At 34.5% G+C, this 12,244-nt stretch overlaps 1 long non-coding RNA gene across 1 annotated transcript; it reads right to left on the reverse strand.

Moving 5' to 3' along the window:
• Positions 1-552: 552 nt before the first annotated feature.
• Positions 553-2,850, reverse strand: LOC143203730 (uncharacterized). Its single transcript, XR_013007415.1, has 2 exons — positions 2,743-2,850; positions 553-761 (listed from the first exon to the last, which is right to left on the reverse strand). It is a non-coding gene; the product is annotated as an uncharacterized LOC143203730 (long non-coding RNA).
• Between the last annotated feature and the right edge of the window lie 9,394 nt (positions 2,851-12,244).

Consider the following 12,244-nt stretch of genomic DNA (forward strand, 5'->3'; position numbering starts at 1 on the left):
CATATCAAACCGCCTTCGTATAAAAGTATCTTCGAGAAACAATAATCAGTCAATCAATCAATGTTTTAACCAATTTAATGCATATTCTAAAGATACACAATAAAACAAAACCATATCGAGAATAAAAGGTAATGATAACTGATTTATTAAAATAGAAATGTATCGCACCTCATCGAAATGCACAAACATCGTTACCGCAAAACTATAATTGGATACCGAGGGTTCAAGTATTTTTCTCGCTCAAAATAGCGACGCGAAGCGCGAGAGGAGGATTTCTTGGAAAATCCTGATGGACGAGATATGTTTATGTTGATAAAGTTATGTCGAATTTATCGCTTTCCATTCTGGCCGTGGCCATAAACTCGGCCCCACAACGTCCACATAATCGTTATAACTTTATAGTGGGTTTCAGATTGGCTCGTTTTTCGAAGCATTTTCATTATCGATTGAGACATTGCCCTTTGGTGGATACACGTATGTTTTTAACGGGCAATGTTTCGTTTTATTTGCGTCACTACAGGTGTTGTCATGTTTGAATTTAAGCCAATGATATATTAAACATGTTTTATTATATGTTTGGTACAATCTTAATTTACAAGTGTGATAGGTTAATACCTATTTAAAATATGTATGGCTTCAAAATGCATTTGAACATAAATACATTTAGAGATTATTTAACTCCATCTCTACTGCAATCAAATTATCAAATATCCTGTACTGTTGTCATTTTCATCCTTAAAACTCATTTTCATGAAACTTATCTGTAATAATAAAAAAAAGTTAAAAATAAATAAAGTAAATTAGTACAATTGTCAGAAGCAATTTTTTTAAAAATTATTTAATTAATACATTGTTACTAATCGTTTCCGTCTAACCTACAATTTGTCTTTATGCTAACTTAAATCTAGGTATATAACTAGGAGGACCCATCGGCCCTAATTCAGTCTCTGGTAAAATAATAATAATATACATGTCACTGCTGAATTTTTTAATATATGCACCTCACTACACAACACTTCACAAGATCAGATAGTTTGTTTCTTTTGAGTCTGTGTCCTGTTCTGGTGGTATCTAAAAGTTGCAATATTTCAATATTAGTATGAAAATGGAGTCTTTCCTCGTGTCCCCTTGCAATTCTCTTGATTTCTTGACTGACTGTGGGTATCTGAAGGTCTCGATGTAGGTAATCAGTCCTATAGTATTTGGGTCCACCCACAAAACCTCTCAGGACTTTGTTATGAAACATTTGTATTTTATTAATGTTACTCTTTGCAGAACATCTCCATAATTGAAGTCCGTATTCATATGTTCCTTCCAGTAAAGTTTTGCATCGAGATTCATTCCGAGATATTTAGCGTTATTGCTATATGGAATGATAGTGTTATTTAATGTTATTGGTGCTTGTACGGTCTGTTTATAGGTTAACTTCACATGTACAGATTTACTTTCATTAATTCTTATTTTCCAAGCTTGTGTCCAATTATTTATATTGTCACTTGCCTGTTGTAATTTTCGTGAGGCTTCTTCACTATTGTCTTCGACAGCTATAATCGCAGTATCATCAGCAAATATAGCCATCGTGATATTTTCCAATTGTGGTATATCACAAGTGTATAGTAGATAAAGCATTGGTCCCAGTACACTTCCTTGTGGTACACCTGCTTTAGCTTATTTTATTGTTGAGTAAGCTTCTTCTTGTTTGACTCTAAAAATTCTAGTTGTAATGTATGATTTTAATAGTTCGGTGTGTTGTTTTGGTAGCATTTTCTGTAGTTTATGAACAAGGCCTTCATGCCAAACCTTATCGAAGGCTTGTGCTACATCTCAGAATATAGCTGACCATACTTTTTGATTTTCGTAGGCTTTTTCAATAACATCTGTTATTCTGTGGACCTGGTCAATTGTTGAGTGTTTGTTATTAAACCCAAACTGGTGTGTTGGTATTATGTTTTTTCTCTCTATGATCGGTTTTATTCTTTTCAACAGGAGTTTTTCAATAACCTAAACGTTTGGTGACTTCCCTGGTATTGGGATCATTATAATTTCCGTCATCTTCCAAATGTCTGGGACATGTTTTAATCTAAATGCTGTATTGATCAAGTTGGTGAATTTTATAATGGTAATTTTTGCAGTAATTCTCCAATTATTAAATCATAGCTTGGTAATTTCCTGGGATTAATGTCAGTTTTAATAACTTTGGTTAGCTCTTTCGGCGTGACTAATTCAATCATCGAATTTTCAGCTTCTATATCCGGCAAATTATATTCAATATTAGTTTCGTTTGGTTGGAAAGTTTTTTCTAGATATTCAGCAAAGTCAGCTTCTGCTTTTTGATGATTGTCACGTGTACAATTCCCACATACGTCTCTTAGAGGTGGACTGTGTAGAAATGAGCGCTTTAGATATTTCGTGGCTTTCCAATGTATCACATGAAGAGTAGTATTTTTCTTATGCCATGTTAATACTTAGCACTAATAAGTAGGTAAAATTTCATCTTACGTACGAAGCGTCGAAAGACTAAATAAAATAAATGTCAATTTATTTAACATGTTCGGGTTTTATCGCATCTTTTAACGGATTTTCGCGGCTACAAAATGGGCCGTCGCCATCTGATACCCGAACAAAACAAGCCGAGGAAGTTTGCGTAGCGAAAAGAACATTACACACATTTAACTTTAATTTAATTATTCCCGACACCCCGAGATTATCTTCCCGTTTCTCGCAATAGACAAATTGCCATACTTATCATTAGCTCTGCTCCGATGCCATCGCGACGTAGCATAGCCGTTAAAGGCACTAATTGAGGGCATCTCCCGCTTGTCATCGTCGTCCGTGTTATCTCGCATGCACCAAACCGTAACTAAAATTATGCCACGTTATGTCGACGTTTCGAACGTTCGTTTTTCTCTCCCTCTGTCTCTCTCACTCCTCCTCCTTGCCTCTGCCTTGTTGTTGGTGTTGTTGTTTTAGTTCGACTTCAGTTAATGATTCAATGCTTCGATGCACGCCGCATAGATTAACTGATTTTCACTTGCGGACGTACGGGACGTAATTGGATAAATTGCCTTGGTACTTTGATAGACATAAACGTTTTTACAGAAACATTTTTTTATCGTAGAGCTGATATCGTATTAAGTACTTATTTTAATTAATAATGATAGTGCCTAGATATGTAGGAAACCGTCAGGTGCCTTTTTGTGTGTCGGGTTGTGATTTGTGGGAGCTCGTTTTTCATGTTATTGAATATATATACTAATCCGCGTAGCGAAAATTTTGCCTCCCTTTTTGAGGAATGTAGATGCGCCTGGAGGAGTAAAATTTGGCACGGTTCAAGTTTATATCGACGAAATATGTTTAGGCCTAACATGTTTGTGTAATTTACAAAACAAATAAATTAATTCCAATAAAACGGAATACGCCCAAATCAAGCTAGCAGGAATAACCGTCAGATCGGTGACAAAATATATAAGTAATAAAATATTTTTACAAGAAAAAATTGAACCGACTTCAGAAAATAAATAAGGAACTTTGTGTTTATGACATGAAATTATATTACTATTTTTGTATTGTTTGAAGACATTTAGTATTAGATATTTACACATTAAATTACGCAACTACATTATTAAGTATTATAGTGGATAGCCCAAGTAAAAGTATAGCCCGTATGGGGAAAAATAGGAATAAAGCAACAATGATTGAAAATAAGGAACGCTTCAGGCACTGGGGTCTAGGCGATTTAACAAAATTTCCAACCAAGCTAGAAAATAGAAAGTTGCTGCTCTGTAGGGAATCGAACCCGCGACCTCCGCGTGTGAGCTTGAGGTTCTAACTATTTCACCATAGAGACAGTTGCTTACCATGTTTCCACGACTTCATATATGATATGGTTAGTGCTTAAATAGTAAACTAAATTTCTTTTACACTGAACTGCTTCCGATTTTTCGTTATATCAGTTCAGCTATAACATTTTACACAAATATATGAAAACATTATGCGTGTCTTTGAAATTTTAGGTTTTCTCTCTATTTCCCTCCCTTCCCATCCTCGGTTGATCCTAACTTGTTCAATATAGACCACCTCGGAAGGCACTCTTTCGAATAAAATTCAGATCTAAAATAAGGCCCTCGTATCGCACTTATTGGATTGTGTTGGAATACAATGTTTTACCCGTCTCAAAGTTATTTAATGAGACAACTGACAATAGACATAAACCATTATCATTCGTTTCTCCATAGGTAAACTTTTGTAAAACCTCTCACCAATCAGTTCTAGCTGAGCCTGTATCAACAGATCAGTTTTTGGAATATAATTAAATACTTGAAATTGGTCCTTACTATCGTTTACAATTCGTCCATTGTTTCTGGAACGCCAATTGCTGGCGGAGTAGTTAAATTATGTAGTGGGTCATAATAACACTAATTTAATATAATCCCGAAATATAAAAAACAACCTTCGCATATGTACTAATTAATTAGTCGCTTTTAAAACCCTAAATACCTTATTTCGGTCGAAGAACTTCGTCGGTTCTGACGTGACTTTAGCCGCCAGCGACAATAGCAAATTTTAAAGCAGTAAACGCAGACTTTTAAAAAGGCAAATTCTTTTACATAATCCTTTTATTTCCTGGCGAGCGCGAACGGCTAAAGAACGAACCTTCAAAGTTGCTTAATGAAGTCCTCAGGGAGGACTTTTTTCGCCAACTTTTTCTTTATTTAATTAAAAGGGAAAACGATTAAGTCGTGTAAAATAAAGAAGCGTGAAAGTTTTTTTTCTTGCAAAAGTTCAGGGCAAGAAGGTGACAATTCCCTCGGGATATAATAAGCGTGTGTTTTATTACCTTGATGAATTTTAAAAAGGAAACCGATTGTTGAATTTCTATTGTTAGCATTTCCATTCTAATTTACGATAATTATTCGTTTTCTTTCGGCCGTCTATAACATAGAACGAACGATATTTATGTTTGTGTTATTTTAATTACGTACGTAATTTGAAATTTGAATGAATTGAACATAATGCGTTCGTACTTCAACGAGAAATATTAATTAGAATTCCAGCCTTTCTTCCACTTGTCTTTAAATTTTGGTTTAATAAATTATATGCGGTGATATAAGTAATAACTTAAAAAGTGAACTATTCTTAATGATATTCTTAAAATATTGAGACTAAGGAACGTGATAAAAAGTATTTGGTGGAGTTGTAAAGGAATTGTTCATCATGAGTTTAACAAACCATTAATGCATTTGCGGTAGACGATTAAAAAACGGCCAGATCTTGAGCTATGCTGTGATGTTGGCAGAAAGTGTTCTGAAACGCCCAAAATCCCAATAAAGTGGGTTTAGTTGCTTGTTAAACCTGATAATCTTGAGACATAAAACTAAGCATCGAATTTATTGGTTAAATACTTAATTCACAAGTTCATTGTGTTTAAATTGGTAGAACTTACCAAAAATGTGCTGAAAACGTGCAGATATTCATTGATAAATCAGAAGGATGTTTTGCCTCACCACGTCTTATATTTGTCTAACTTTTTAGAGAATAACCTGAAAAAGTTACCACGAAATGTGATTATTCTTAAAACGTTAATAAATTGTTTCTTACTTTTGTTTTGTGAATTATGATATGAAATTAAGTACGAATTATTTCAACAAAGTACATATATATTATTTTTATATATTATTTTTCGCAGAAGATCTCCATAATTGATTTCTTTAAGTCTGCATAGGTTTTAGTGATATAAGCAATAATTTTGTAACGAATGTCGTATCTAATATTGGAAATGTTTTATAAATGATAGGATTAGTAGTTTCATTATATATTCATTTAATATTAACATACTATATAACCAGTCTGTTACCTTTTCTAAAAAAGTGCATAAATAAAAGTTTGTAAATTCAGTGAATAGATGAATGAAAAAATACTCAACAGGTCTCAGTTGATTTTCTAAATAGGGACAATTCCTTGTTAAAACCGTAATAAAATTTTATTGTCTCGTATCAACCTCGATATGCATGCCTTTGGTTCTCCATCACTGCTATAAGTATATACATAAGATCTAGAGGATTGAGGAGAATTTTATCGAAATAAAATTGATACAACATAATCTGAAAGACAGTAGTATCAAAGGGTTTTTAATACTTTGAAAAATCTTACCTCAAAAAATCGTTCCTAATGAAGATTCATATGAGTATAGATGCTCGTTTACTAACTTTTAATATCTTAAAAGCTACAGAAAGAAACATATATATAGATTCTACAATAGTATATTTAGAAATTATACTATAATTGTTATTTAAGGTATATGTATAATTATACATAATAAAACTGCTTGGATTGTGTGTACATATGAACTACACATAATGTATGTGACTAATTCAATGGCTGTAGTGAACTGCATAATTTCTATTACCCCACAGGCAAAGAGCAAAACAAAAGCTGGCATTTCAGTCTCCAATGACTTCCCACTTGTATTCCACATATTTAATTGCAGTTAATAGCATTTTAATATTGTTGTACGGAATGTGCCGATGGAATAGATAAAAAATTGTTTCTATTAGAACAACTTTTATAACTATACCTGGCAATAAAAAGGCGTCATTCGGCTGTATGGCAAGGAATACCTATTTCTTTAAATAAACCTTTAAGGCCAGGACAAAAATTAGTGATCTTCCATCTTCCTTAGTGAAGAAACAAGAAAATTCTTCATGTCGTTTTCTTTGATGGGATATTCGAACAGCACAATCAAGAAAATACCATTGTTTTAACCACGACGACAACAACTCTGCTTTATTTTTTGGAAAAACCAAGTCTCTTAAGTCATTGAGATCTTGAGAATTGACGAGTTGTGGTATCTTTGGTTCAGATACAGATGAAATGATTTTCCAATACAGGGGGAGGAGGTATAGGATTTTTTTGTATGGGCTATCGGAGAAGATGTCGCTGTTAGATCAGGATAGGTTGTTTTCTTTGAATGTTTGCCTTTAAGTAGATTTACAATGCAAAAATAACACTCTGTGTGATCGTCACTTGCTTCCCTCCAAATTCTTGTTACTGCTAACTTCATTGCTCTTTTTTCGATTCTATACCAGCGTATAAGACGTAACAGGAGGCGTATGTAGTGCGCAGTTTTTGTTTTGATTTTAACAGGTAGATTGATAAGCTTGCTAGGCAAAAGTCCACATTAATTGGGCGCTATAAGTCTTTAGAAAGGAAATATTTTCGATGCCTAATCGCACTTTTCATATAATTTTGCTTATATATCAAAATAGCTTAAGTAAAACCAATCCGCAAGAAATATTTTTTTTGAAAAAGTCTTAATACATCTAGTAGTAAATAGTCGTTTGAAATCGGCTCTTGGGGCTTAATTATAAAGCTTGTACTATGAAATTCTAAGGTTGGACTTATTGTAAAAGAATAATGATACTAACCAGTGTGTTTATACTTAATACATCATACTTCATCCGACATCAAAGGCTTCGACTATTATCAAACATTCTTAGACCAAATTGGAGATGAAAAAAACGACCATCAGGCCCATCACCCAACATAATCCGCATCCGCTTCGTTCGCACCGTCATCGTTGTGTGCCGCCATAACATCGGCTGCAATTACTCGATCGACGGCGATCGCGCATTAGTTATTCCCCGGCGATAATTTATTTTGATGGATTTTTTGGTATTCCAGTCAGCCGAACAGGTGTCTGCTAACAAGCGTTATTTAAAGAGAGACCACCGAATCGCGCGCCTTTGGAATTTTAAATACGTACAAATTTATTTATTTTCTCTCGCGTCCGAGGGGGCGGGGTTCTGAGGGGTGCGGTGAGGTGTGTGGAATTTGTCCAGAATTCCGGAAACGTACGATATGGAATCCTTTATTGAATTGCCGGTGGGCTGTTGGTCGACGGACTGACCGTCGATGTATTTTTGGCGCATAACAGGTCAATTGAAAAGTCCCCGGCTTGACACAGAAATGGCGCTACTATAATTAAATTCATATGTTTTTTAGTTAGCCCTAACCCTCCACAGTTGCGTGTATAAATTTGACAGCTGTCGGATCATTAGTTTGTGAATTATAGCATTTTGAGTGAAACAACTTTTGTTATTGCGAAAAAAATGGATAAAAAGGAATTCCGCGTGTTGATAAAATATTGCTTTTTGAAATCCCAATCCCAAGGAAACCTGAGAGATTACATTCTCCTGTCAATATTAAAATATTACAAATCTTACAGCAACAGAACGGGGCGCAGACTCATAAGAATCAAACCATTTAATATTGTGTATTTTAGTATGGTGTAGTAAAATACATTTATTAGAAAAACTGTAGTGTTAATATATAAATATTATTATTCCAGAGACTAAGATAGGACCGATATGTTCTGCTAGATATATAACCGATCTAGATTTAATTTACTGTGAAGACAAATTAAAAGTTAGTCGGTAACGACTAGCACTAATGTAATAAACAAATAATAAAAAAAGTTAATTTTAAACGAACATTGAAGGAGTTTTTATGGCATATGTAAAGTATCCTGCTAGATGGAGGGCATTGTACAAAAACGACGCAGAATAAATAAAAAGTAGCTAAATTTAGTCGGTGTTAAAACAACGGAGGGAAAACACATTTTTCTGTCTCACGCCTGTGCCTGGGACAGGTCACAATTCATTTTAACTCTTAGCACCAGGTCGAGGATTAACATACTCGCGGGCATTCCTTTCCTTTTTCTTTTTCGCCGCTCCCTAATTAGTGGAAAAGTCAACAGTCGAGTGGCTGGATCGGATCAGAATGCACCGAAGAAATGTTCTACAACGTATCCAGATTTATTGCAACGGGATAAAAATAGTTCTGATGACGGTACAAGTGAAATTAGACATGAACAATATCAGACATCAAATTGTTAATCAATTTATAATATTAATAGCTCAATAAAACACTGAAAAGAATAATAGAAAAATTGATAATTGTATTTGTACAACATTCAAGATACTTTCAAAAATCTCGGAAGTCATCAAACGAAATAAAAACTTTAAAATCACTGCTGCCAGTAATATCTAAGGTTTTTGAAAAAATTCTGTTGAAAAGAATATACCGATCATAGAGAGAAAAAACCTAATACCAACACACTAGTTTGGGTTTATTAACAAACACTCAACAATTGACCAGGTCCACAGAATAACGGATTTTATTGAAAAAGCCTACGAAAGTATGCTCAGCTATATTCTTTGATGTAGCACAAGCCTTCGATCATAAGGTTTGGCATGAAGGTCTTATTCATAAACTACAGATAATATTTTTTTTAGGGTAAAATGATGTGGCTCGGTGAATGGAGGTAAAACGAAATGAAACAGTGGTGTTTACATCATGTGACCGTTATTTATTGGCAATATAAAAAAAATGTGAAAATACCAAATAATAAAACGGATGGCAGCGGAGTTACCTGAAGACGAGGCTTGGGCAGTCGATGGTGGCACGTCTTAACCGAACGAGGGTTGAGCACTGAATGACCGAAATACCCTTCAATAACATCCCAGATAAACGTCTCGGGGTTGCCGCCAGCTATTCGTTGTCGGGTTCCAGTTGACACCCCGCCCGTGTTCAACATCTGGGATTATATTTCTGGGTATTTTGTAGACCGTTGTAAAATTCGGCATGCCTCAAGTCGCTACATATTAAAACAACACACCGGACTATTACAATCATAGATTACAACCAGAATGTTTAGAGTCAAACAAGGCGAAGCTTACTCTGCACTAAAAGAAGCTAAAGGAGGTGTACCACAAGGAAGTGTACTGGGACCAATGCTTCATCTACTCTACACTTGTGATATACCACAAATGGATAATATTATGATGGCTACATTTGCTGATGATACTGCGATTATAGCTGTATGAAACAATAGTGAAGAAGCCTCACGAAAATTACAACAGGCAAGTGACAATATAAATAACTGGACACAAGCTTGGAAAATAAGAATTAATGAAAGTAAAACTGTACATGTGCTTTTCACCTATAAACAGACCGTAGAAGCACCGACCAGGATGTTTCCTTCCACAACCTCCCGATTGTTTCCCCACACCCGATGACCTAGAACCATCTTGAATTAAACATGAAATAAGAGTGACGTAAAAAACGAGCACCGATTAAAAACATAGAAAACGTGACGACAGGCTGTACAGGCCGAGGCAGGACCCCGCCAGAGCCGCGACCATAATCTGCGAAAGCGATCATCATCCCGGCCGATGGAGACGGAAAGAGCAAATCGACACGAAATCGGCGTTTTTACGCTGACAATGTATCTGGAACCGCGCCGAACGTGACGCACAACGAAAATATTCACGATATTGAAGCCGATCTTGTCACTCTAGCCGAGCCAAAGGAAAACATGTTCCGTATATTTCATGCAAATTGGCCGTCGTTGCTATACCGGGGCCTGTGTGTTTGCTTGTTGTCGAGCGGCATATGTCACAACGTGCCGAACGTCAATGTTTACACAAAACTTAAGAATATTTAGACTGGCTGGGTTTTACTCGCCTACGTTACGCTGTTCCGTGATGCAGTTGCTGTTGAATCAACTATAAACCATAAACAAGCTGTAAAACATAACGTTGCGAGAAAAATAATTGATATTTCGCAACAAGACGGAGAAATATAATTCATAAAAACAAGTCGAAAATTTAAATAACTTTAACACAACTGCAACTGCACAAAAAAGCATCAAGACCGTATCTTAAATCGTCTATATATACAGATGCAACATACAAAAAATAAACTATTTGCCAATGATATTTGGTTCTATAGTATGCGAATATAGCTAAATGCTTGGAATGGCACAGGACGCCAGGCTCAAGTGAAATTATGTGAAGTGAAGCATGTTAAAAATAAACGAACCCAATTTAGTATGAAACTCAAAAAAAATTTGTGGTTGCTTGGCCGACAATCGGAATTAACACTTCACAATAAACTGTTATTATGAAAGGAAATTCTATATATATATGCTGATATGCTGAATTTAGGCTATATTTTTATAGTTTTTAACACTGCGTCCATGCTATTCATTAGCGTTGGGAACTATCGACTGAAAACAGTCAAAATAATCGATAGTCGCAAAACAGTCGAAACAATCGGTAGTCAAAGAACTACCGACTGAAAATTGTAACTACTATTTTCAGTCAAATGTAGAATTCGACTATTTTATTAAATTTGAAATGTCAGACGAACATGTACGAACTCTTTCCTGTATACATTGTGAGAGAGGAAAGGACGGAAATAATTGGTTGGAGCAGTTAATTTTATATGTGTTGCTGCCATAAAAACAGTCAAAAGTATTTTGCTATTTATCATTCAAAATTTTAATCCTTTTACACTATTACATTAACAATCTTGAATAATATCGTTCCAAAATGCTGCTATATAATATACAAATGTACATAATATATATATATATATATATATATATATATATATATATATATATATATATATATATATATATATATATATATATATGGATATAGATATATATGTATATATATATATATTGTTATTTACAAGCAAACTATCATAAAAATCATCAAATCAACAAAGCATCACAATTAACAAAACTATATATATTACATATAAATCTATGTAAACATAGTAGTTAAATTGGGTACATTTTTGTCAAGGTCGCGGCTAGGACGACAGAGCCAGAAGGTTAAAAATCAGTCGAATGAAACTAGTAGAACCAAAAATTGTAACTAAAAGTACACGGCTGAGACAGTCGATAGTGAATAGTAACAAAATCAGTCGGACCGAAAATAGCGACTGAAAACAGTCGACTGAAACCAGTCACTGGTAAAAAGTGGTAGAATCAGTCGAAGCAAAAATATCGACTGAAGCAGTTGATAGTAAAAAGTAGTCAATTACTAAACAATCGATAGTCAAGTTCAGTCGATAGTTCCCAACACTACTACTCATGTGTTAATTTTGAGATTCACAGATTTTTTTGGACACAAAATATGGATTGTCTGATTGGCCCTTGTTTAAAGTCTTGTTCAACACATAGTTAACATACAACATTAGCAGAACAAATATTTATGCCAAGGAATAATATTAATCACTAGTTGTTGTTGAATGAAAATAATTAAATAATGTACCTTAAACAACTTCTAATAATGTGCAGTAGTTGTATATTTTAACGACGAACAATTAGGGTGTTTACATTTTTTCTGTAATATTCAGATATTTGGCGAGACATCTATTTTTGGACATT

Source organism: Rhynchophorus ferrugineus, unplaced genomic scaffold (genome assembly GCF_030347505.1).
Source record: "Rhynchophorus ferrugineus isolate W39M unplaced genomic scaffold, kcgeb_rfMv2 rfM10, whole genome shotgun sequence".
Taxonomy (NCBI): Eukaryota; Metazoa; Arthropoda; class Insecta; order Coleoptera; family Curculionidae; genus Rhynchophorus; species Rhynchophorus ferrugineus.